Source organism: Aphis gossypii, chromosome 2 (assembly GCF_020184175.1).
Source record: "Aphis gossypii isolate Hap1 chromosome 2, ASM2018417v2, whole genome shotgun sequence".
NCBI lineage: Eukaryota > Metazoa > Arthropoda > Insecta > Hemiptera > Aphididae > Aphis > Aphis gossypii.
This window is the reverse complement of record NC_065531.1, coordinates 73,102,236-73,127,239: the sequence shown is the minus strand read 5'-3', so window position 1 is coordinate 73,127,239 and position 25,004 is coordinate 73,102,236. Positions and strand designations below refer to the sequence as shown.

Genomic DNA, 25,004 nt, shown 5'->3' with positions numbered 1-25,004 from the left:
TTTAAATACTTTTTATCCTTTTTTGAGTACCTAATCTTAAAATCACGTACTGAAGAAAACACTTCTATAAAACTTAGCAAGACATTGTTATACTTCTTTTTCAATACTCATTATGGTGATCATTTTTTTTAGATTAAAACGACCTTATTGAATAAAATAAAATTTAAGTTCCGCAAGGTCTTCTTAAATTATTATTTTATGCAGTACATTTTATAGTGGTTACCAAAAGAATAGTAGGTTATTGATTAATAAGCTTTTACTAAATGTGTCGATATTTACTTATTTGATGGTTAAAGAATCGGAAATCAAAAAAAAATATATTTTATACGTCAAACCTTTATGTGGCATCTACTATATTAAATTTTCTTTGTATATGCAATGTGCTGCATGTAAGATAGTTGGTCTCTTTGGCGACGAGAAAGAAACGGATTAGATTACATTTTGAATCGGATGTTTTTTACATCATTTTTTCATTTTTTTTTTTTAAACTAAGGGGAAATTTCAAGTTTGAAATTGAAGGTTTTGTATTTCTTAATTTGTGTATAATATAAAAAGTGTACAATATTTTTGTACGTAGCCGTATATAATATAAGAAATTGTTTACCTACGACTTGTGCATAATGTATATTTTTATTGATATTATTATTTAATTTATTTTACTTTATTATTATTATAATAATTATAAGTTTTTAATTATTATATTTTTTTACCTGCCTTTGAATGATTCGATCGTCTAATTGAACGCTTGAATGTTTTAATCGAAATAGTTCTGTTTGATAATTTGTTAACCTAACCTCAGTCGTAATTTACGTATATTTGTTACAGCATATGTACTTTAACAAATGTCTATTACACATGTGTATATGTTTAACATTAAATAATATAGTTATACGTTTGTTTGAATGTTAAATGTTTATTAAATTTCCAAAACACGACTTGAATCTTCAAATTTTTGGTGGTTTTAGAATTTGTACATGTTATCTATACTGTTTAGAGTAACTATAGTGTCACTGTAAATTACTATTGAGTACAATATTATAATTAAATAATTAAATACATATACGATACCGTATTATAACTAAAATTATCAATATATAATGAATAATCTGAACACTTAAATTTTTAAAATTATGTGTGAAAGGTATGTAATATATTATTTTTGTTATGGACAATGGTGTTGTTATGGTTTTTTTTTTCTAGTCTTAGATAAAAACATTATCAGAGTCCCAAAATTGTGTTACGACCGGTAAAAACCCATGAAAAATAAAGAAAAAATCAATATTGTTTATCGTTGATTTTTATATTAGGTACCCATATTCATTTACAGTCTGTTATATTGAAAATTTAAATTTTATCACTAAATTATGCCTGTTAATTTATTTTTTTCTATTGAAAAGCGTACCCGTCTATCATATTTAAAATATAATAGTTGACTTCGGTTTTTATATAGTAATATTATTACGTAGTGGTTTATAATATATACCACTATACCATATCAAGTAAATAATTTACATCTTACTATATTATATTAGGTATTATTATTGAAAACTAAATTTATAGTAAAATATATTTGTAATGTAACACTTTTGAATCGTTTAGGAATCACTTAGATATATATATATAATGTATTACCTGTCCATTCGACGGTGACTAATACTCGACTCTTTTATTTTACGTTCAAATTTAGGGTGCGCTGAGAAGCAACGCGTATATAAGTTATCAACCTAACTAGTATGAACTATGCTAGTGATGGCAAATCTATGACACGCATGTCAGGGAGTGACACTCTTACGCTCTTTAAGTAACACGCGCAACTGTCAACATTCGTCGAATGTAAAATTGTATTTAAATTTTAAAAAAGGGCCATTAAATAAGTTGACACGCAGGGGAAATAAAATTCAACATTTTTTATTTAACATGCGGGTACAAAAAGGTTTTACATATCTACACTATGCACCTATGGTTTTGACTTATGATACTCTCGATGAAATCGATTATTATTTATTTAAAACATTGCTTATCAATAAAATTTCGTTCTCTTTCCACCTACAGTACTTATCATTAAATGGTCGTTTAATTATTTGAGCAATTAAAACGTTATTAAATAAACTCATATTTTACGTAGATATACCTATAGTTGTCATTGTAAGGCATATTACATAACATCAAAACTCAATTTTTATTTTAAAAATAACAGCGATGGTAACTATTTAAACACCAAATAATCAATTATGCTGAGTACCTATCAAATTTGTTCATTTTTTTACGAGTGACAAGTGTTTCTAACCATGTTGTTGTTTTCACTATACATATCGTACATTAATATTGTTCATGAATTAACGTCTTTCGTTCACGTGAACACAATTATTTGTGCTCATATCGTCACAATGCTTTGATGTAATGTTATTATACAATCAGTAGATCAATCGTCATTCTGTTGCACGTGTAGGTTACCTGAATTTTTACTTATAACAATGCAAATATTTTCGTACAATATATTATATTTTGTAAGTTGGAGGAGTAGCATATTATATTATTATGATAATATGGATTATTATATTATTGTCATGTCAACATTCGTAGTCGTCATATCATTCCAAAAATGTCTTTCTTACAAATCGCAATACGTACTTATTAGTATGATGTGTATTAATACATAATAACACCTATTATAATGTTAATATTAGTACAGTCAGCGTACGAAATCATCATTATTTATATTGGCCATACCACCTATGGACTAGTCGATTTTGCGATCTTTTCATTTACATAATCATCTTCACCAAAGGTTAGTTTTTAGGTTCCTATTGTTATTATTATTTCAGTACCAAACTGCACAGTACAAATGGTTCTTGAGTCGAAGTTTTTTTTTAATATTTTACAGAATCGAAATTTCATCACAAATATGATATTTTGAGTCAGATTTTTTTTTTTGAATTTTGCATGTTTAAATTAAAAATAACTTACTTCAGTCGATTTTCTATAGAAACTATGATAATTTACATGATTTTTATTTTATTTATACTAAAATTTGATATAGTTATTATTCAAATGTTGAATTTACATTCATATTATGTTTTTTACTGCGAATGAAAAATATTGAGTTGAAGCAAATGTTATGGTAAATTAAATGAAATGTAACTTTTTTTTTTATTCGCCGAATCTGTTGATGTAAACTGAAACGATTATGATTCCAGTCTCTGATTATAATATTCTATAATAACAATTAAAATAATGATATAAGAATCTTATGAGTTATGTTAAGTTACAGTCTTATAGATTCAAATGGTTTAATAAGAATATAAAATTCAATTTGTTCGTTTTTTAAATTTTTTTTCTTTCATCACGATTACTGCATTACAATGCACTTTTTTCGTTTAAGTAAAACAAATAAATCATTGGAAACTGATATTATTTTCTCGTCTGGTTGTACATATTTTAAGACATAAATAAACAAGTCATAATATAGTATAGTGCACGTGTATAATTTTTCAAAGCAACAAGTGTGCGGCGTCGGCAATATAAATTATAAATTATAATTCACACATCTACCTGGTGACGTGAGTACATTAACAAGTTAAAAAGTCGACCGAGACTTTTATAATTTATTCTGCTCGACTTTAAAACTAAGTTTATCACACTGCATAATTAACGGTTATACACATTATATTATTATTATTACTTATATACACAGTCTGTAGTCGTCTTTGTCGTCGGGGTAATTGATTCAGCGAAATAGTATAGTTATATATATATTATTTATTTATGAATCGACTAATTTACCGGTAGGCAGTGCGTGGAGCGATATTCAAAGTTTAAATTCTAGATCATAATAATAACATTATATTTCAATATAAACAACAACAACAACAATAGAGAGCGACGTAATATAAACGAGACATAAAAATAATATATAAATCGTATTCAAATATTATTCATTACACAGTCGCGTGGCGGCGCGGCCTGTCGACGGTCGATGGATGAGGGTATGGGAGTTTGACGGCTCTGGCACTAATAATAATAATGTTATTACTTATTGTTGTACTTTCGTGTTTTAAATTTGACAAGCGTCCGTGACCAACTCAATAGTAGGTACATTCAATTTTATACGTGCAAGTAAAACGTTTCGACGGATAGAATAATAATATACCATTAACATAAAAAACGATACCAATGACTTTGTAAAAAGTTACATATAGGTAGTGATGTATTTTATTATTGTTGCAATATTATTACTACTGTGAGTGCCATAACCTACCTATAATACCTATAACATAATATATTTAGTAGACGCGAAATAAAATATTATGATGATAAATAATTAGTCATTATTAATATATTGTTAGAAGTCATCATGACTAGAATCTAGATTTAAATGCACTAAAAACTGTAGTAAAAAAACCAAGACCATCCTAAAAATGACTTCTCAATGTGTTAATGATATATAACAACATATTCGTAAGCTATAGGAAAACGGTTGTTTAATCATTGCCATTTTTAATATTTTTTTTATTGACAGAGAAACTATTATAAAACAAATATTATGAAAACTACATTTTTTGATAAGTTAATAGAGTTAAAATATTATAATTTACAATAAAAGCTACTAGTAAAATGTTTTAATGTATTATGTGCTAAAAATTAATTAAATGATTTGAAAAGTATAAAAAGTGCAAATTTGAAACTTTTAACTTTGAGTTGTGTTACATACATTTTATACTTGAAAAAAGTGGTTCTATAGTATCCAAAAAATAATGCACTTTGCATAGAGATCTAGGCCTTAGTCATGACGTGTATTTAAAAATATATTGCGTATGTTTAAGAAAACTTCGTACTCTCATTCATCTTGATATTATGTCCCTATATCCTATATAGCCGATCACGGCGTTGAAATTTGATATAATAATTATTTTATTTATGTTTTGCAAACAAAACTAATCTCTGACCGATCGGCGTGCACTGTATTCATTATTATTATTTTTATATGTAAATAACTTACGCTCGTCGCGAACGTGATCTTAGTTAAATATCAAAACAAGGACTTATAAGCGTCGGTGCCCACTCTAGGTGGATTCAATCAGCGCTTAATGCGTAAGACGACAGTTGCCAAAGCTCCGTTCGAGTACTCATCACACTGTAATCACACAATTAATAAAATAAATAATTTACGTACATATAGGTGTGCCCATATATGTTGGGAAACGTTAGCGAATTTTTCGATTGGTTGTTCGGTGTACATTCCTTCGTATACGCTTGAGGTTTAACATATTGTGAGCGATCACGTGTCTCGCAGTGTTTACTGTTGAATTAGTCGACGTTATTAATATTATAATTACTTGTAAAAATTAAGAATTGAGAATCATGTGCTCGCGGGAACAACGAGAGGACGGTTTATAATAGTATTATTGCATTGGAATACGAAAAGAACACGACTTGCCACTTGACGGTGTATAACATCTGAAAGATATAGCTACGGCGTATATAATGGTTAAAACTTAATGTTTAAAAATATTAAAACCATTTCTTCATCATTAAGATATAATTGTCGCTATTAGATCATGAGTTTGATTACGTATTAGGGGTTAATTACCCAAAAATGAACCGATTGGATCGACTCGAACATCTCAACGCTCGTTGAAATTTGATCATCACGATGACAGTATACCGCGGTAATAGTCTACGCGTTTACAGTCGAAGTGATATTTTGTAAATCAATGAACTACTCAGTTAAATTTTTAAAAATAGTATCTAATATATTCATCAATTTGTAAACTTTAATATACCTATTTATACAATTCAACTCGATAATAATTATATCAAAACTAAAAATCAAAAAATTTAAAACTTTTACTGTTATTATAATTTTACTAGGTAAATCAGAAAATATAATAAATTATAATAATATATCATAATTTTATTGTTGTTCTTTATATAACTATTAAACTATTAGAGTGTTATTATTTTTATCGTAAAAAAAAAAGATTTTGTGGAGGCACAGATGGGGTTACACATCCACACGGACGCACACATACGCATGTGCCAAAACAATAATTCCAACGGATTTTTTTACGGACGAAATTTCACATAAAACGCACAGTCAATAACGTTGCGAAATAATAGTGTGTGATTATGATATATTGTAAAATTATATTATTACTCTCGAAAAACTTATTGAGTTTTCACACTCGACCACGCCACCGTTACGAAACAGTTTCGCGCGGCGAGGAGCAACAATAATCGTATGCATGTTTTTTCCTTCGCCGGACTATAATAATAATATAATATATTTTTTTATAATGTAACGGCCGGTTGCAGGGTGTTAGGCGTTGGGCAATATAGCAACTGCGTATACTGTATTACAATAATATACATAGGTACACATTCGTAGTTTTTCACTCCGGGCGGCGGTCATACACGTTTACAACAGATGCGTGTGTATACGTTTTAGATTAACGTTAAAATGCGATTTACGTGCGTAATGTCTTATGTAATATATATAATGATAATAATAACGTTTTCTGCAGCACCGAAAGCGATGAATTTTTAATTAAAACGGCCAAACTGAATTATACATATACACATGTAGGTAATAGAGTATATAATATTCGCACAAGTGCGAAAACGGCCAAGTCTGGTTTGTTTTTACGTCAAACAAGTGATTGGTAGGTGGGGTGGGAGAACGGTCGGTGGGCGGGGAATGCGTCCGTGCATAGTTTAGCACGGCATCCGAGAGGGGCACACTTAATATATATATATATATATATATTTGAGTGTGTGTGCGCTCGTGTGCATGTGAGTGTATGACAGAGAAAACACTGACTTCACCTCCAACCCAAATCTCACGACTTCCGGCGAGACGATATAGAACGCGCGACGACCCGTCTCGCGATTTATCGCGAATGCTGCCGCCCCCGTAACAGTCGCGTATAAAATATATGTGTGTGTGTGCACACAGTGTAATATATTAATACACATTCACGCGCGCACACACACACACACACACACACATATAATACAAGACACAGCGTCGGGCACTGCATTAGGCTAATGGCGACGGGCACGAGGAAAAGGGTTTTAAAACCCACCCGCCGCTGCGGTGGCGCGTTAGCAGGAAACCGGAGGTGGCGACGACGACCTATAGCTAGCCAAAGTCGCGGGACGCCACTTCTTCGCGCGGCTCGCACAAAAAGGGTAGTCGAGTTTTGTGCCATCGAGTGGTGGGGGGGGGGTGTGCAACGCTATACTCGTAGAGTGTGCGTATAATATGTAAAATGTGCGTGCCCGTGTAAATGTGTGTGTATGTGTGTGTGCGAGCACTGAGTGTGTTTGTATATATATATATATATATGTGTGTACTGTGCTCTGCTGGTGATGGTCCTATTGTTGTGTCGTCGCCAAAGTTCTTATCTGTTTCGGAGGCTGTGACGCGGCGACGGTAGGGTAGGAGATCGGGGCGCCACGGCCACCGCAAAAGGGTTAACACCGTTTAATACGAATACAGGAATTAGCGTGCCATTACTGCGTGTCCGACCGAATACATCCGCCGACTCGTCGTGCGTGACTATTTGCCTCAGCGGGAAGAGGGGCGCCGATGTGTAAGTCGTCGTCGTCTTCCTCGTCTCCGTCTGGCCGATAACTTTGCGCCCGAAAGGGAAACTTTAATTGAAATATATTATTGTGTGTGTGTGTAAAGGCGACGACGATTTTCTCGGCATCGTATAGTGTGTTGTGAATGCGTGTAAGTGCATACACTAGGGCGCAGTGGAATGGTCGTGTAAATAACGCGTATAGAATAATATGCACGCGCGTGAGCTCATGTATTATTATTATTATTATTACGTATTATGTATAGAGATGGTTGTCACCGCGTCACTCCCGTAATGGCGTGATTGAGGAAAATAAACATTAGACCGAAAACGGCTAAAAATATACATGCTTCAATTATTGTGTATAAACTTCATGGTTTTTCGTATACGACTAATAAAAGATGTTCAAAACTATGGGTAATTTAAACGCCGGATAGCGACAAATAGACGTACCTGTTAAAGGTAGTGACAATTGTACGTAAACAATTATGCATAAATCAATCAATAAACATTTTTATAGTACATTAAAAAAATATATTATTTTAGTATTATTTAATAGTATTAAAATATATCAAGAATAAAAAAAAATTAATTTAGATTAAGTGAAATATTTTGGGTAGTTATACGTAAAAATGATGTTTTATAGTTTTGGTTACATAAATTATAAAATTAGATATTATGTTATGCACATTTTTGTCGTACTATAATAAATATAATTATGTAGCTGGTATAAATAATTATTTTCAATATTGTACTCAAATTGATTGAGTACGTATTTTAAATTATAATGAAAAACTGTTAAAGATTTGTATTTTTAATTTTAATATTTTATAAAATAAATAATTTGTTTGGACGCATTTTTGACTTAAAATAATAAAAATAAATAACAAAAGTTTTATTTATTTATTTTTTTTTTTTTAAATATCTATTTTTTCTAGATTATTGAAACACTGAAGATCGATATCGATGAATCGTTGACGCCAGTTTATATTTTAATTTAGTGTGAACTGATGGATAAATTCATGTGTTTAAAATCAAGGAGACGAGACGTGGAGTGGTTTCTAACTGGTTGGATTGGCGGTTAATACGTCGGGACCACTACATACCATTTGGCATAGCTGTACAGGTACCTTAAAAAAATAATACTATTTCAAACGATTCATAAATAGATCCATCGTGTAGTTCCTATGTACGTAATATAATAATAACATACTATTATTATTATGTGTTTGGTACCAGCAATCGTACAGTAATTATTTCTTACAACGTTATCTCAATACCTCGGGTGTTGTAGCCAACAATATATGTATACGTTGACGCATAGTAATATACAATATAATATTATATAATATGATAAACACTCGCTAGTCTACAAAAGTCCCTCCTCCACTGCCACAGTACGCTTCAGCGGAGTTTAATAATGTTATTATTATTATTGTGAAATGTATATCGTTGTGTTACAGCGGTGTGATAAAGCCAAAGTTAACGTGCATATAATAATATTTTGTATACATATATAATATGTATATTGTTCTGTATAATGTTATATTATTATACGGAACAACGATGAGTGGTGTATTACATTAAATTTATAAGTGCGATAGTTATTGCAAATTGGGAGGAGGTTGTGGATAAAATTGCCAATAAATAGATATGGTAGGTATTTATTTAGGTGGTACGTAAGCTTATAATACTCGCCTCATGGTTAGGTTAAAATAATTTTATTATTTTTTGAACATTGTGTCTCAACAAACTTCAAATAGGACGCCTTTTGTCCTGTTTTTAGTGTATATATTTTTATGTACCCTGTTTATATATATATATATTTTGATAATAGTATTTCTTTATATAATAAATATACTTCGTTAATACACATAATATCTATGAGTAAGATATACTTGAAAAAAGGTTAGGTATAATATACGTCATCTAATATACGAATTGATTTTAGGTTCTCTTCTACTATAGCTGGTGCCTGGTATATTCTAGGTAAAATATTAATTATTTACTTTATTTTCAAAAACATTCAATAATGCTTATACAGATAAACGAAAATGGTTTGATAAATTTGACTAGCAAATTGAGAAAAATAATCTAATAATACAGGATGAGATCAATTCGTAATTATTTATTCTTATTCCTACTAAAAAAAAATCTTAACGACCGAAATAAAAGTTTGCTAGTTAGTTTGAAAATAAATATAGCTTTAAGTTAGCCGTTTATTATGGTGCACATATTGTCAGAATTTTTAAAAAACTTGACGATTATTTCCTTCTGAGTATATAATTAAAAGCTGTTTATGGTTTGATTTTGTATACAGAGTATACAATATCTTGATATGCAGAAACTTTCACAGCTTTAATTTTTTTAAGCAGCTTATCTAAGTATATCGTCAAAACGGTGAAGTTATAAAAACAAACCAACTAGGTAGTTAACACAGTTTAAGTTTTATTTCTTGAATGGTTATAATGCATATAAAATATCTATTAATTACATGCTTCGTTTGTTTGCCGCATTATACCTACTTATGTGTACCTACGTAAAATAATAATAACGTATAACGTAAGCATTTGAAGCTTATACCATCGCACGCATAACGGTGTACCTAATATAAAATAAAGCCATTACTCTTTATTTGGATCTGAGACGGGATTTGCAGGAAGAAAATGGGTGGAAAATGGGCTATAATATTATATCTTTGTTTTTGGTTGTAAATATTTTCAAAGAAATCCAGTCCCCTCGGAAACGAAAACAAAAATCTACTATCTCATAATTATACTTTAAATTATTATAAAATGCATCCATATAAAATTGCAAGTTGTATATTTATATATATATAATATATTTGTACAAGTGTATATATAATTTATCTATTGTAAGTTTTTAGTTTTTACTTGTTATTTTATTGTCACGTATATTTACCTATATTGTTTATATTTTAGAGGTTTTCGGGCTTTCAGCACGAACTATACGTTTTTTTAATTGAAGTCTAATCGACGTCATGTGAGATTTTTTAGACTTATTTACTTACGACCGTGATACCATATAGATGTATTCTAATATGCGTACGTAAATATAATAACACATACTATCGTACTATTTATGACATATTTTAACGATCTATAAAGCGATCGGTTAATTAGTATTAAGTCCATCCAAAGTATTAGGGGTATCCTAGAGTTCTAGTCCCTAGACTCTACCATTTATCTGTTTTTATCTGAAAAATGTATACTTATTTAAATAAATTATAATAAATCATTAGCTAGGTTAGAATAATGGCAGTTTAAATTATTCAAACTTGAGTATTTAAAGAACACATCTTGATTTGACACAGGTATGAAATTAATATCGATTATAGTTTCATTTTTTTTTCAGAATTTAAATAGCGTTTTTATTATTGGTTTGAATAATGGAAAGTAAATATTAAAGTAATTTTGGAATGTAAATAGATTATGAACATTTGAACGCACAAAAAATAATATTAATTTGCAAATTTTTAGAAACAAATCCATAATACAAAACAAATCAATAATATATTATGAAATTTAGAAAAACGTATAAAAAAATTATGTAGTATAATTTACAATTTTATATTCGTACTTTGCATTTTTTTTCGACATTATCAGTGTTAAATTTAAGATACTCTATAGTCGCTGAGCTGAATTAAAATATTTTTATTTTGAAGAGCCGAAACTTATTAAACTAGAAAGTTTAAGTTAAATACAATATAATATGACAATGTCATCCAGATATATTTATTACCCTTAATAAAAGGCAGTACCTATAAAAACATATATATTTATAAAATGGATTTTTCTATTTTCTTTTTTTTTTTACATCTTACTCATACATTTATCTAACATAATATAAACAATAACTTGTACAACATAAACTTCGTTTACTGATCGGATATAATATCATTTACTGCTTATTTGTCAAGTATTTAGTGATATTATGCAGGTAAATCAGTGGTTCCAACTCAACATTAGGCATGAACCACTTTTATAAATTTTTCACCGTCACGGACCACGACCTGAGTTAAATCCTCCCCCTCTTTATATCATTAATTTTTTATACTTATTTTATAGTTACATATACGTATACATTGTTATCGGTAGCGAAAGTGTATTATCTGGCTGTTGGGCGCTAAGTCGTAAATAAAAAAAATATAAAGTATAATTTCGCTCATTTTTTTAAATTTAAATTTTTTCATTCGTGGACCACTTGGGATTAGTCCATGGACCACCAGTTGGGAAACATTGAGGTAAATACATCAAATTCATTTAATGGGTTTGATGGGTTAAAATAACTTTCCCCCACCATACATACACTCACAAATAATCAATGTTCGGTAATAATATTAATTTTATAAAGATGTTTGGTTATTGCTTTTCATTTTGTTGAGCAGTATATATATCTAAATATGAAGCATGTAACTATAATATATTGAATAAGTAATGCTTTCATCATAACCGTTGGATTAGAATGTACGTTGCATAATAATATCGAGTAGTTACAGACAACGTAATATACATAGTAATACAACACAACACACCTACTTCGTGCAGTGCACTAGTGTTTTAATTGGGAACTGATAAAAGGGTTTCCGGTCGACGATCGTCCTAGTGCCGTTCGTCGGTTGTGGTGCCCGCGTTTGAGTGGTACCTACCTATATAGTCTGTGGATTCCTCATCTCCAGTAGTATTATAATTATTATATATTATTATTTTGTTGGTTGCTGCAAAGGGTTTGCCATCATCGCTATCGTCACCCGATGGGTTCGACGGCGTTATTATTAAACACCTCTCGACGAACAAAGTGTGCGTTGCGGTGGTCGGCGGGTGATTAGTCGATGTGAATAGCAGAGAACGTGAATATCATTCACTAGTTTATTTTATAATAATCATATATACAGCGTTCGTCTGATGCCCCGCGAAACCATCGAACCATGGACACTGCACACACTTAACGTAAGTTTCGATTGGAATCGGCAAAAAAAAAAGGATGAAATCAAATAAAAATAGTTCATAATAATTTAGTCATTAAATTTTCCATCGTTATAATATACGAATAATATTTTATAAGAATATAATAGCTTGGAATATTTTTTCGCCGACAAGGTTTTTTTTTTGTAAATCATAGACATGGGTAGAGTTTCGAGTGTGCATAATAAAATAGCACGCGTATACCATATATTATACAGCAAAGTTCCACGATGGTATAATAATAGTATATATTATTATTATCACGATATATAAATGCACCGTTTTTCCTCATATTTTTAAACTTTTTTTTTCATCTCTTGGCCATAAAAATATGTCTAAATACTTAACGGTCGTTTCATATGGCATGCACTATAATATACTCGGGACACCCAAGATCCTTGCCTGTTCTGTCCGTGACGCGTCTTACGAGCGTAGGTATATTATATTATTGTTATTACGGTGCACATTATGTGATTCAGTGAGAGTCGTGTCGCTGGACCGAACGGGCTCGTTGTTCGGACGCAGGTCGGAGTGTTTGGAGTGTTTGAAGGGTGCACAGTGGTGAGGCACGGTGGCGTCATTGTCTTACCGCACCCCCGAGATGACATACCGGCTATACCATAACAATACATAAGTGTACGCACATATATAAATATTTATACATATATATTATATATATATATAATATCGTACTTATTCCGAACATTGCAATGTGCGATTGTTTCCGCAAGCCCCGCCCGTGGCTTTGGTGCTTTCCAACCCCTACAGCAGTGCCGCAGTCGTGTCTGCAAGACTTCCTGTAAGCTGGGTGAAATACGTGTATCCCAGTGACGCGATTAGGAATTTATTTTACATTGCAAATTTATGTGAGTATCTATAAATTATTCAAAACGATGATATTTAATAATACGAATCCGGAAAATTATTTTTTCGATTAAAATTAAATAGTATAAATACCAATTTATCGTAATAGATTTATTCATGGGCACTTGTAAAAAAACAGTAATACTATATAAATGTCTCTTATGAGATCAGTTTTGATATTATGTTATTAAAACGAAATATTTATACTTAAAAATACACGTGTCTTAGAATTCTGAGAAAAAGATGCAAAATAAATAATTAAACATTAAATATTATTCCATACGCATCACAAACATATAATTTCTTTATTTTACAGTAATAATAATTACAAATTATTTTTTTATAGTGAAAGATTATTATCTTATATATCAGTATATTCATTTGTGGTTTAATAATTTATCAATTACACTATATAAACTCAAACTATATTCTAACTTAATTCTCATCAGTCAATCGATCTTTTCAGATCATGCTCCGCCACTACACTCTCTGCAGATTGCAGTTTTATACAATCTTAATATTATCATATAAAATATATAAAGGACAAAAGTTATAAAGATAAATATTAATTATATACGATTTGTTATGTGAATGTAATACATGTGCTGCTAAATTTTCATTTATTTTTTGTTTTTATTATTACATACTTATTTCATAATATGAATATTGTAGCCCATATTATAATATATTTTATATACATCTACACAGTTTATCTCTTACTAAAATAACTCCAATAAAAATAACAAACACGCACATCACTATAATTCAATAAGGACGTAGCGTGTTGTGTCGACGAGGGGTGCGGTATATGTACGTTGTTGTGGACGGGTAAAAAGAATGATTGTGTTTAATAGTGTACATACCTAAAAGTGAGCTTGCGGAATTTGCAATATCGAAATATTTATAATAGCCACAGTGGCGGCCGTAGGTATTTGATGAAGCTCGCAGCTACTATGTATTATTATTATTATTATTATAGAGGTAGGTATGCACAAACCCTTTTCGCTGCTGCGGAATAACACCTCCTCCAAAAGTACTAAAGTCGTCTTTTGTATTTATGCCACAGTATATACACACGATTGCTGCTGCTGCGGATTCGCCACCGATTTAATATCGGACTGCCACTTCCACGTGTCCAAAGTAATTTATAACTCGTTGTTTTCGAACCTTGCAACTTTGGCAGTCCCCTGTTCATTGTTTCTACTTTCTTACGTCCAAGTCGTAAGTTGAATACAAACTGTGAGTACATATTATAATATATAGCTTGTATTCCTCTCGAAATTAAGCCATTGGCCACGCAATCTAGTGGAAATCGACACAACGTGTATATTATAAGGATAAGTAATAAGGTGACTTTATATTATAATGTCTATAAGGAGTATTCAGTGGCGACGGCTATCTCAAATACAGTGTTGCAACCATGTTTCAATCAAATTCAACTTTTTGTGTTTCAACTGAAGACATTTTAGTAATTTTAAAATCAATGAGCTGAAAATGGTTTTATAATAATATTTTATAATATATTGAAACCTGTATAAAATTGTTTCAAAATAAACACCACAAATTATTATCCTAAAAATTATATTGATCCTCCATCAATAATGAGTTGATTAAATATTATGCTAGATGACATTTAGACAGAGAAGAGAGAAGTATATCAAAATTAATAGCTTTGAAATTCCATAGCAAAAAAAAAAAAAAAAAAGAAGAAAAGACAAGAATGTAATAAAAAACCTATACCTATTATAGATCTGATGAAATTAATAGGTATGAGTTTGTAAAAATCATGTGTAAGTGTAAAAATGATTAGAAAATAATAATATGATATGACATACAATAATTTTCTAAAGTTTTCTTAAAAATCATTTTCCGGCTTAATTTATTGTAAAATGACTAAAGTTGTCTAAAATATTTTTGTCGAAACTGGAAAGGTGAAGTTTTAGCAAAACAGCACCTACCATCATATACATGTACATGTTAAACCAATAACTTCAACACCCGTTTATATAGTGGAGACTGTCGTCGTGAATTACTTACACATCAATCATTAATATGACGTACCCTAACCTAACCGTTTATCGGAAAATTAACTTTTAACCGATCAGCCTGCCCCCGCACCTTATCGTCCTATGTTACGTCATTGTATACGAATATTCCCGCCAATAAATTAGAAACAACAACATATTATGTAGGTTTTAAATTGAAAACTTTCAAGTGATAATTAATCAATACACACATTATACATTTACAATATTACGGAAATATAATATTACATTGTTCGAATTTTTTTTTTCAAATCGTAAAAAATGCTGTAAAAAACACTTAAAAACAGGTAACAATGCGACGTTATGCATATACAATAGAAAGAGAATAAAAACTAAGTAAACTCCGTATACGTACTCTCTCGTCGTTGCGTGATATAATGTACAGAAATGCGAAGGATAAGTAATTTTTAATGACCGACTCATTGTCTTAGCCATTATAATGGTTTGTTGTATGCTGAACAATTGCGGGATATAATATACAAATTTAATTATGTTGAATTCGTATTATACGACACTAAGATTAACGGAAATTTATTCATTAAAAAAATATCATTTATACGATTAGAACTCTAATTTTGATTATGTGTTTTACATTATTATGTATTTTTAATTTTTACAAGTAAAAACGACCCCTACGACGATGATATTGTGATGACGATGGCATAATATTAATTTATGCTATCTTTTGTTTTTTCTTTTTGATCAAAACTTTTAAATTATAACACAGGCCAAATCCAATAAGATAAACATAATTAAGTATACTATTATTCATAATACGAGTGTACGTACGATTATGTACAATAAATGAGATTAAGTTGAAAATATACAGTAATAATTTAAAAAATAATAGTTTTAAGCTTTAAAAGTATGAATTTGGGAAGCCATTTACGATATATATTATGATACTAGAGTATATTTATACGGGTTCTCTCATAGATATGATTCGTGGGTATAATTGGAACTTTTAACGTGTGAAATTATATTCCATATACTCAATGATATTTTCTAGCGAAATTACCTACTTTTTAATATACATATACAATATAGACTATAGATCCTTATAATAAATAATAAATACATATTATCATATGTAATAATTATTGATAAATATACCTAATACTGTTTTAAATATGTACGACCTCGTAAAAACAATATTTTATACATTTATATATTTTAATATGTAGGTACAACTGTACTAGTGTAATTTATAATGTATCCTTATATCTTCTTTTTATAGTGGACATTTTTTAATTCTCTATTGTATTCCACTTTGTAAGATTCTAGCTTTTGTTTTGATTTGAGGTTTCATGCGTCTATACAGTCACAATGTCCTAGCCTCTAAATGTGACGGTAGATGTCGTGTCATTCTGTTATATTACTTCAATAATTACAATGATAATATTATTATTGCTATGCTGTACGCCGTATATAATAATAACAACATACCTACCTGTAATTTATAACACATCGTGCACCTAACTCGGCGGAAATAACCACGCGACTGTATGGCGTGTTGGTGAAACAAATAAAATGATAAACATCATAATACAATACGCATGCGTGACATAAAATTTACCTGTGTAGTGTGTACAGTATCTACACATACTCAGGGATATATTATTATTATATACATCCGGTCCCTGATCGATTTACTCGAAATCGGAAAGCGTACGCGAAACCCGAAACATTTGTTAGCGCGCTCTAATGCCTCGGCGAGTTTCGTTCGAATTTTCGCATCATTCACTTCGCACAAACGTATCGTTCACCCCCTCCGCCGCATCTACATAAACCGTCTTTTGCAAACGTCGAGCGAAACCAGAGCACATGAAAAATATGCTATTCATACGTTCCGTATATTGTGTACGACACATTATATACGCGTATTATTGTTGCGCAGAGATACGGTGCGTGTGCATTTTTTCGTCGCCGCGCCTTATATCATATATACATACATATTACATATAGGTAAGTATTATATACATGCGAATGACCGTATATATATATTTCTATGTGTAATCGATGGTTGAACAGGAATGGTGGAATTCCGCTCTCGCGAGTTCGAGACAAGTGCGCGACCGATTCGCCGGCGACACAGACAAAACGCCCTAATAATCGCGGGTTACATTTTTTATGTGCGCTTACTCGTACATTATGTATATATACATAATCTATGTGTATAGATGAGATATGTGTGTGTGGATTTTTTTTTTTTTTTTGATTTCGTTTTCGATCTGGCGGCGCATGTATGATAATAATATACTCATATAGGAGGTGTTGGGCGGGGACAACGAACTACGTATACGATATATATAAAAGCGCGGACGACTTATACCGCTGCGAAGACCGATAGGCAGGTGGCGGCAGTGGATGGCAAGACAAATGGTTTGGAGAATATCGGTTCTCCATATATAGCTAATAGCTATATATATATATAATATACACCTACCTATATAATAATATATTATAGTGTGTACGAAAATACAATTCTATATATATATATACTATATATTATATACGTATATGCGTATTATTTTCAATGTAAGTTATAGAGGGGGTTTGGGGTAGAAATAAAAACGAACCGACGGAAGACAAAAACTAAAAGGAGAAGAAAGAGACAGTGTCGAGATAGGGTGGAGAGGAGAAGAAAAAGAAAGAAAAAATATAGAAACGCGAACAAATACAACCTCCACCTTGATTCCCCGTGGGAGATGCGCTGGATAGGCACCATGGTGTAACAAATGGCCGAGACTTATCCGGCGGACAGAAAGTCGTAAACCGTAGTGGTGGTCTGTCCGCCACCGCCCACCACACACACGGCTATGTATAGTAAATAGGAATGTAGATATTCCCAGTGCGTCTGTCCGCGAGGAATTGTGGTTTTTCGGTTCCTATATTGTGCGCCCGGCTCCGTCTCCGAACGAAAGGTCCCGTGGCCGCGGTATAGTCTGTAAATTAAATCCTCGCTCCTCTTGCACCCGATGCTCACCCCTTCTGCAGCAGGCATCCCTTGAAAACCAACCTGCAGTAACAGCAGCAGCAAAAGCTCCTGACGCGGACGCCTTTTTCGCGGAGTCCTTTTAGCGGCGGCGGGACGGGATAAGATTAAAATTTAAAAACCAATGATAACCAAACAGAATAAAGTGTCTTGCACTATATAATATGTATTATCGTTATTTTAAACGATTGCAATTTAATAACATAATATAGGTCAATTAAAATCTAATTCCAGTTAATATTGTATAATATTGTAATGATGTTAAAATAAAATAATAGAAACAAAATTAAAATTAATTAAATAATATTATAATCGTTTTATGTGACATATTCTAAGATATAACTAGATCTGATAGGACTCTTTCCTATATTTAAAAGCGCTGAAGACCACATATCAGGCATAAACATTAAATTTACGTTATTGCCTTCTTTACTGCTATTAACTTTTCTCGGAAGTCGAGCTTGACGGATGTTCTGATAGGTGGACATAAAAATGGGAAGGAGACCGAGAGTGCACTATCGTGTAAGGCGAAGTCATTTATACTACATTTTTCACAATCGTGTTGTTCAAGTGAAAGTGTTGTGGTGGACATATGTTGTGGGGTAGGAGAACATTTATTTCGATACCGTCCGACCGGTCAGATCGGACAGCACGTCGGCTACCGGATGTTGAGCATGGACGCGGCTCACCGGTACTCACGAAACGTTAAACAAATATATAACAATATTCTTTTTATTTTTTTGCTTTTTGTCGTTTTAGGATTCATAAAACGGTAAAAAAAAAAGAGGAAGATTGGAGTAACTCGACGAGTTATCGAGTACAGTTCTGTTGGCTGAGACGGCTATGGACCGATGAAGTCATGAAGTGTTGCTGATACAGTTAGGTCAATTAATAATTTAACTAACCATTTCTACGCCATCCCTTCACACATCTTCGTCTGGTCGAGTGCGTGGTTTGCGTCTTGTGATGCGTACACGCGTATAATAATATACGGAATACGACAGTATGATTATTTTCCCTAGTGTACCGAGGAAATAGGTTTTATGGCCCATCCGAGGCGTGCCTCGAACGCGGATAACTCTCGCGTCGTTGTATACGGACGTGGACAGCCGGAGGGTGAGGTGGTGGCCGTGCACGGTTATATAAGTGAAATGGCTTTCGTTTTCACGAACGGACGGGTCGCCGACGGCTTTAAACTTTTCCATTTTATACAATCGTCAAACTACCCTATATAACCGAAGATAAATCAATATTAAAAAAAATACTTTCGGAACGTATCTTAAATAGGTAGTTATTAAATGCAAACATAAAATCAACGATTTAATAAATATTTCAAATATCTACTTTTAATTTTTAAACACTTATATAATACTTGTTCACGAGAGCTCTCTGGGATCGTCATATCTGTCAAGCTGGGTGTTTTCTTTTGTTTTGATAATATGCAAATATTTTTATGATACGACAATTATTGTACATTATAAGGTTTAAATTCGTTGGAAATAAAGTCAACAGACAAAATTCCATTACAGCGTTTAGCGTTAAAGTGTAGTTTGAAGGGTAGATTTTAGTATTTTGTACTCCTTAATGAAATGTTTAAGTATTTAAATACTTATAACAATTCTGAAAATTAATTTTTGTTCTACACACTATGTCATGATTCAGTCACAGTATAATAACATATTAACATAATATTATAATCATTAGAACTCGGGCGTGGAATACAATGTGAGCAAATAGAGCAATGCTCACCATTCAAACTTCTAAAAAAATGTAATTTTTTATTATCATCACATTTACTTTAAGCAATAATAAAAATTATATAATTGAGCTCTTGCTGTTGTTTATATGTAAAAATATGCACGATGGTTTTCGAATTATTAACATGTATAATGTATATGTCTTATGGCTGTGGGTCTTTCTGTTAATTTGTGCGACATCGAGAATGTTACTAGTCGAGACGGTGATTGTTTATAGCAACCGGTTGCTATGTAAAAATAAAAAAAAATATTATATTTACTATGGGTAAATTTAATTTAATTTAATTTTAAGTAAATTTAATTTACCTACAGTTTAATCCTCTTCTCCTCGTATCTAATACCTAATCGACATCGACATTCTTATGTCAATAATTGTATTCAGTAGAAACAATATATTTATACACATACATGTACCATTGTATCTACATGTAGTGTAGTTTTTATATTTATAACTTGGTAATTTTTAATCACTCTGACTAACAATGTGAAGTCGTTTTTCTCATAATTGTCATTTATACTTATTCATACTTTGCAATAAAATTTATTGTAACAAAAAAATGATTGACAGGTTTTTAAAAACAAAATTAGGTTTTGTCTAATGATTTTTGATTTGTATGTTTGAATAGGTAATTATGTACTTAATATTTTTTAATTATTTATAAATTTATAATATTTTAAATTTTATAACTTAAATAGTGTTAATTTTTTTTAATGAAGCAATAGTTTATATATAAATATTGTCAGTTGAAAATGATTTATTTTGATTAATATGCGGTAAACTATGTAGTTCAACAGTCTTGTTATATTATTATTATATAAGACGACGTTTAAAATATAAAAGGCCCCCTTCCATATAAAATAAATACTCTGGATACGTTCCTGCTAGATCGTTATTTCCAATATATTTTTTTTTATGTATTATATTGTTATGATAAAACTAAGGATTAAGTGCATTACATTCACAGCCCTAATTATTACATAATTCCTTTTAAAAACTATGTGATAAAAAATTTATGTGACGAAATCTCTAAGAGGAATATATATAAAAATATCTATCCTTTGAGGAATGTCTGTAAATTAACTTAGGATTCTTAGTAGGTATGTATTGGACGAGAAAGACTGTTGAGACGAATGTTGTAAGAATGTCACGATTGATGGGGCATGGGGGAAGAGTTATCTCGTTAAAACTTCAAATCGAATATTGTATGTATATATAGATGAGAAAACGGACTATTCTCTCAGAAGCGATGGCGTTAAAAATTTATAAGTCAAGTTTTTTATTTTTTATTTTACCAACAGCTCTTTAAAAGCTGTAAATGTTTTTTTATATTCATTTTTTTCATACTTTGATTTATATATATGGTGTTACAGTGTTGTATTATAGCTATAAGTATATAATATAATTACGCGTCGTGAAAAAAACAAATATCAATACGGTATAATAATTATTGATATTGTTATTTTATTACTATTGTAATTAATATTACAATTATTATTTTTATTGATTATATAATGAACTCGATAAATACGAACAATACATAAAATATGTTTTTGGTGGTAAATTTACGGTTCCTGGTATAGATTTTTAATGTAAATAATAACAGTAAACCATTATAATAATGCCAGAATAAAGACGTTGTTATATTGACCTGAATAACTTGTTTGATGTAACGTGGACCATTTTTGTATGCAAATATTGTTTTTTCCCCGTACAACTTTAGTTGTTTTTTTTTCTCAACATTCCGAGACTTAAAATTTGGAGTTAAGTTGAAGTACATTTATCAGTATTTGCTCGCAAACAAAGACAATTTAGCATATTCTCCGCCTTTGGCCACTTTTTAAATTATATAAACATATATATATACTGTATAAGAGTGTAATGTATTTATTTACTGTACAATTAACTTTTGGCTATAGTACATTCGAAAAAAGTTTTGTGGGGAAATTCGTAAAAAAAGGATCATCCTTTGTTAAAACACTGCGATTTTTCTGAAAATAATATTATTTTATTTCTTTAGACAGACGTTACCGTTTATTGGTATACAACCAATCACGAGATTTTGTTTAACATGTACACACACAATATAATACCTACATAATATCATAATATTATAATTTATAATATTATACATAGTATATAAGTGACCAAAATATCACTAACACGTATTGATTATTCGTTATTAGATAATTGTTATTAGGCAATGACAGTGGGAATTTTTTTATTAACTGAAAATTTTCAAACAATATTTTCATAATTTAAAACTTTTAATTTTAATCTTTTACTCATATTAATGTCATGTTTATTAAGAAAAAATTCGATTGATAAATGATTTTTTCATAATATGGAAGATTAGTTCACGTCTGCAAATTCCATGTATTATCCATAATTATATTTTTATTCGATTATATTTACACAGTGAGATTGTTTTGTTGAAATAAATCAAGCTTTCCACAATCTTAAATCATGAGATCATAGCGATCGTATGACATGACCGCCATCAGAGATGCATACCATAAATTATTGATGTATTTATTTAATTTATATACCTATTATATTAAACTCGTAATATGTACTTACGCATTAACTACGCTTCTATACTAGTGAACAAAAAAAAAACAGACGTCCAAGTAGATCCAAAATTAAGTGTACCTACAGTGAATATTATGATGGCACGTCGAGGTCCGTCGTGTCTTATAAAACGTTTTCATGCAGTGTTAACTTTAATGAGATACAAGCTGACCCGCCTCGTATAATAAATACCAGCTATTCTAGGTATTACATAGTACTATACCTAATATAAAGCATGTGTCATTTCTAGGGTCAAAAAATAAGTCGATGGGATATGATCGTGTCCCGTGTCCGTGTAAAAGCAGAATTCCGCGTAACGAAACAAGTAAAACCGCTTGCTCAATCCACGTGTTGTACTTACCAATATAATATGTATACATGAAATTCTGACACGTGAGCTGTATCCTCGGGCCGTACACTAAGGATAATCCTAATCTTGTTCCACGTGTAAAACTGAAGGGCGATGACGTTGGAGATATACTCGGAATTCCAATGGAAATGATACAGATAAATCTATATTACTAGGTATAGATTATTGCAGTGTTTCTCAGTTTTTGTGTTATGGCCACACACTCTTAAATTAATAGTTCATACTTTGCGACACATAATAAATAAAAAAAAATAAGAATAATTTGGTAATACCTATAAAATGCGTAAAATATGTCGATAACAGATAACTTAATTTTATAACCACCACAGAAATTACATCAAATACTTAATAGTATTTGTAAATCGTGTCAAAACTGTTAGTATATTTTGTATCATCTATTACTCCGTGACACATTTGGCCCTATTCAGCAATACACCGGTCGAGAAACACTAGATTATTGTTTAGTTTTTTCAGTTTCCTATAATCCGTATTATTCGAAAATCTAGTCATCAACTTGGTTAGAAATCGAATTTTCCCCCCAAACGTGTCTGTTCAATATTTTTAATACATACATCATACGTAGTATTCATTTTAAATTGCAATACTTATTGTTGTATACAAACCGAATAAAACCCAAAATTATCAAGAAAGTTATTATATAGTAACCGTTGATTAAGTTATTAAATTAAAATAACTCAATAATATTATGATTCAGTTAACATAAATTTAAAAAATATCATATCAATAATCTTTTTAGAACTAATTATTTATAAAATACAGTTGTAATGAAAGGTCACGAATATTCAATAAATTAATATTATTAAAGAACCGTTTTAAATTTCAGGTTAAGTTTCAAAGATCTGGAAAATAAGAGAAGCAAAAAATAAAAACGTTTAGTTCAATTTCGGAAGTTAAGCACTTAACAAAATAATTTGTTAAAAATGTTCGATAAAAATAATTATTAAAATTAAAACAAGCGAAAAACAATATAATACTCGTCAAATTATGTCGTCCGATAATATCGCTGAGTGGTGTACCGAATGGTTTTTCAATTTATGACGTTGCATATTCTGTCCAATTATGCAAATATATGACATGCTGCTAACTTTTTTATACATGAAAAATAATTTAAGTAAATAAGCAAAACATCATAATAAACACATTTCAAATAAAATGCTGCATAATTGCTAACCAAATTAAAATGTATTTTAATTATATCAGCAGTTTCAATTAAAGCGTTTTTAGAATAGTTATGGTAAAACTTTACACGGTGTGAAAGTTTTTTTTACAAAATCGAATAGCCTTGTATAACCAAAAATATGATTTTTTGAATATGGAATTTGACTTAACTGCAGCCATCAGAAATTATGTTGTTCAGAATTTTAATAATATGATCAGAGTAGATGTATGAAGACCATACAATTTAAGCAATGAGGGTGATTTTGAACACCCTCTAAAAATATTACCTGACCTTTTATGTTAGCCAAATTACATGGTTCAGCATTCTTGAATTGACCTTATTACAGTATAAATGGTAAACGACGCGTAAAATGATATCATTTGAAAAATCATTTCGATTATGTTTCAACGAAACTAATGCATACATATTATAATACATACTACAAATTACAATAATTGTTAAGTAAGAATAATATTTTGAAATCGGCGAATTATTTTTCAATATACATATTACATATACAAGAACAGAAATTACACTGATATCTAAAAATTAATAAAAGTTTGAAATATGAAATACATTTTTATAACAAATAATCAAGAATATTGATTATCAATCCTAGTTATCTAACATACAGAGAATAATTGAAACAATTT

General features: G+C 30.5%; 1 long non-coding RNA gene across 1 annotated transcript; it reads left to right on the top strand.

Annotated features, from left to right (window-relative positions):
* Positions 1 to 2,584: 2,584 nt before the first annotated feature.
* Positions 2,585 to 25,004, top strand: LOC114124855 (uncharacterized). The gene is made up of 5 exons (XR_003592484.2): positions 2,585 to 2,788; positions 8,525 to 8,712; positions 14,502 to 14,674; positions 23,052 to 23,326; positions 24,016 to 25,004. It is a non-coding gene; the product is annotated as an uncharacterized LOC114124855 (long non-coding RNA).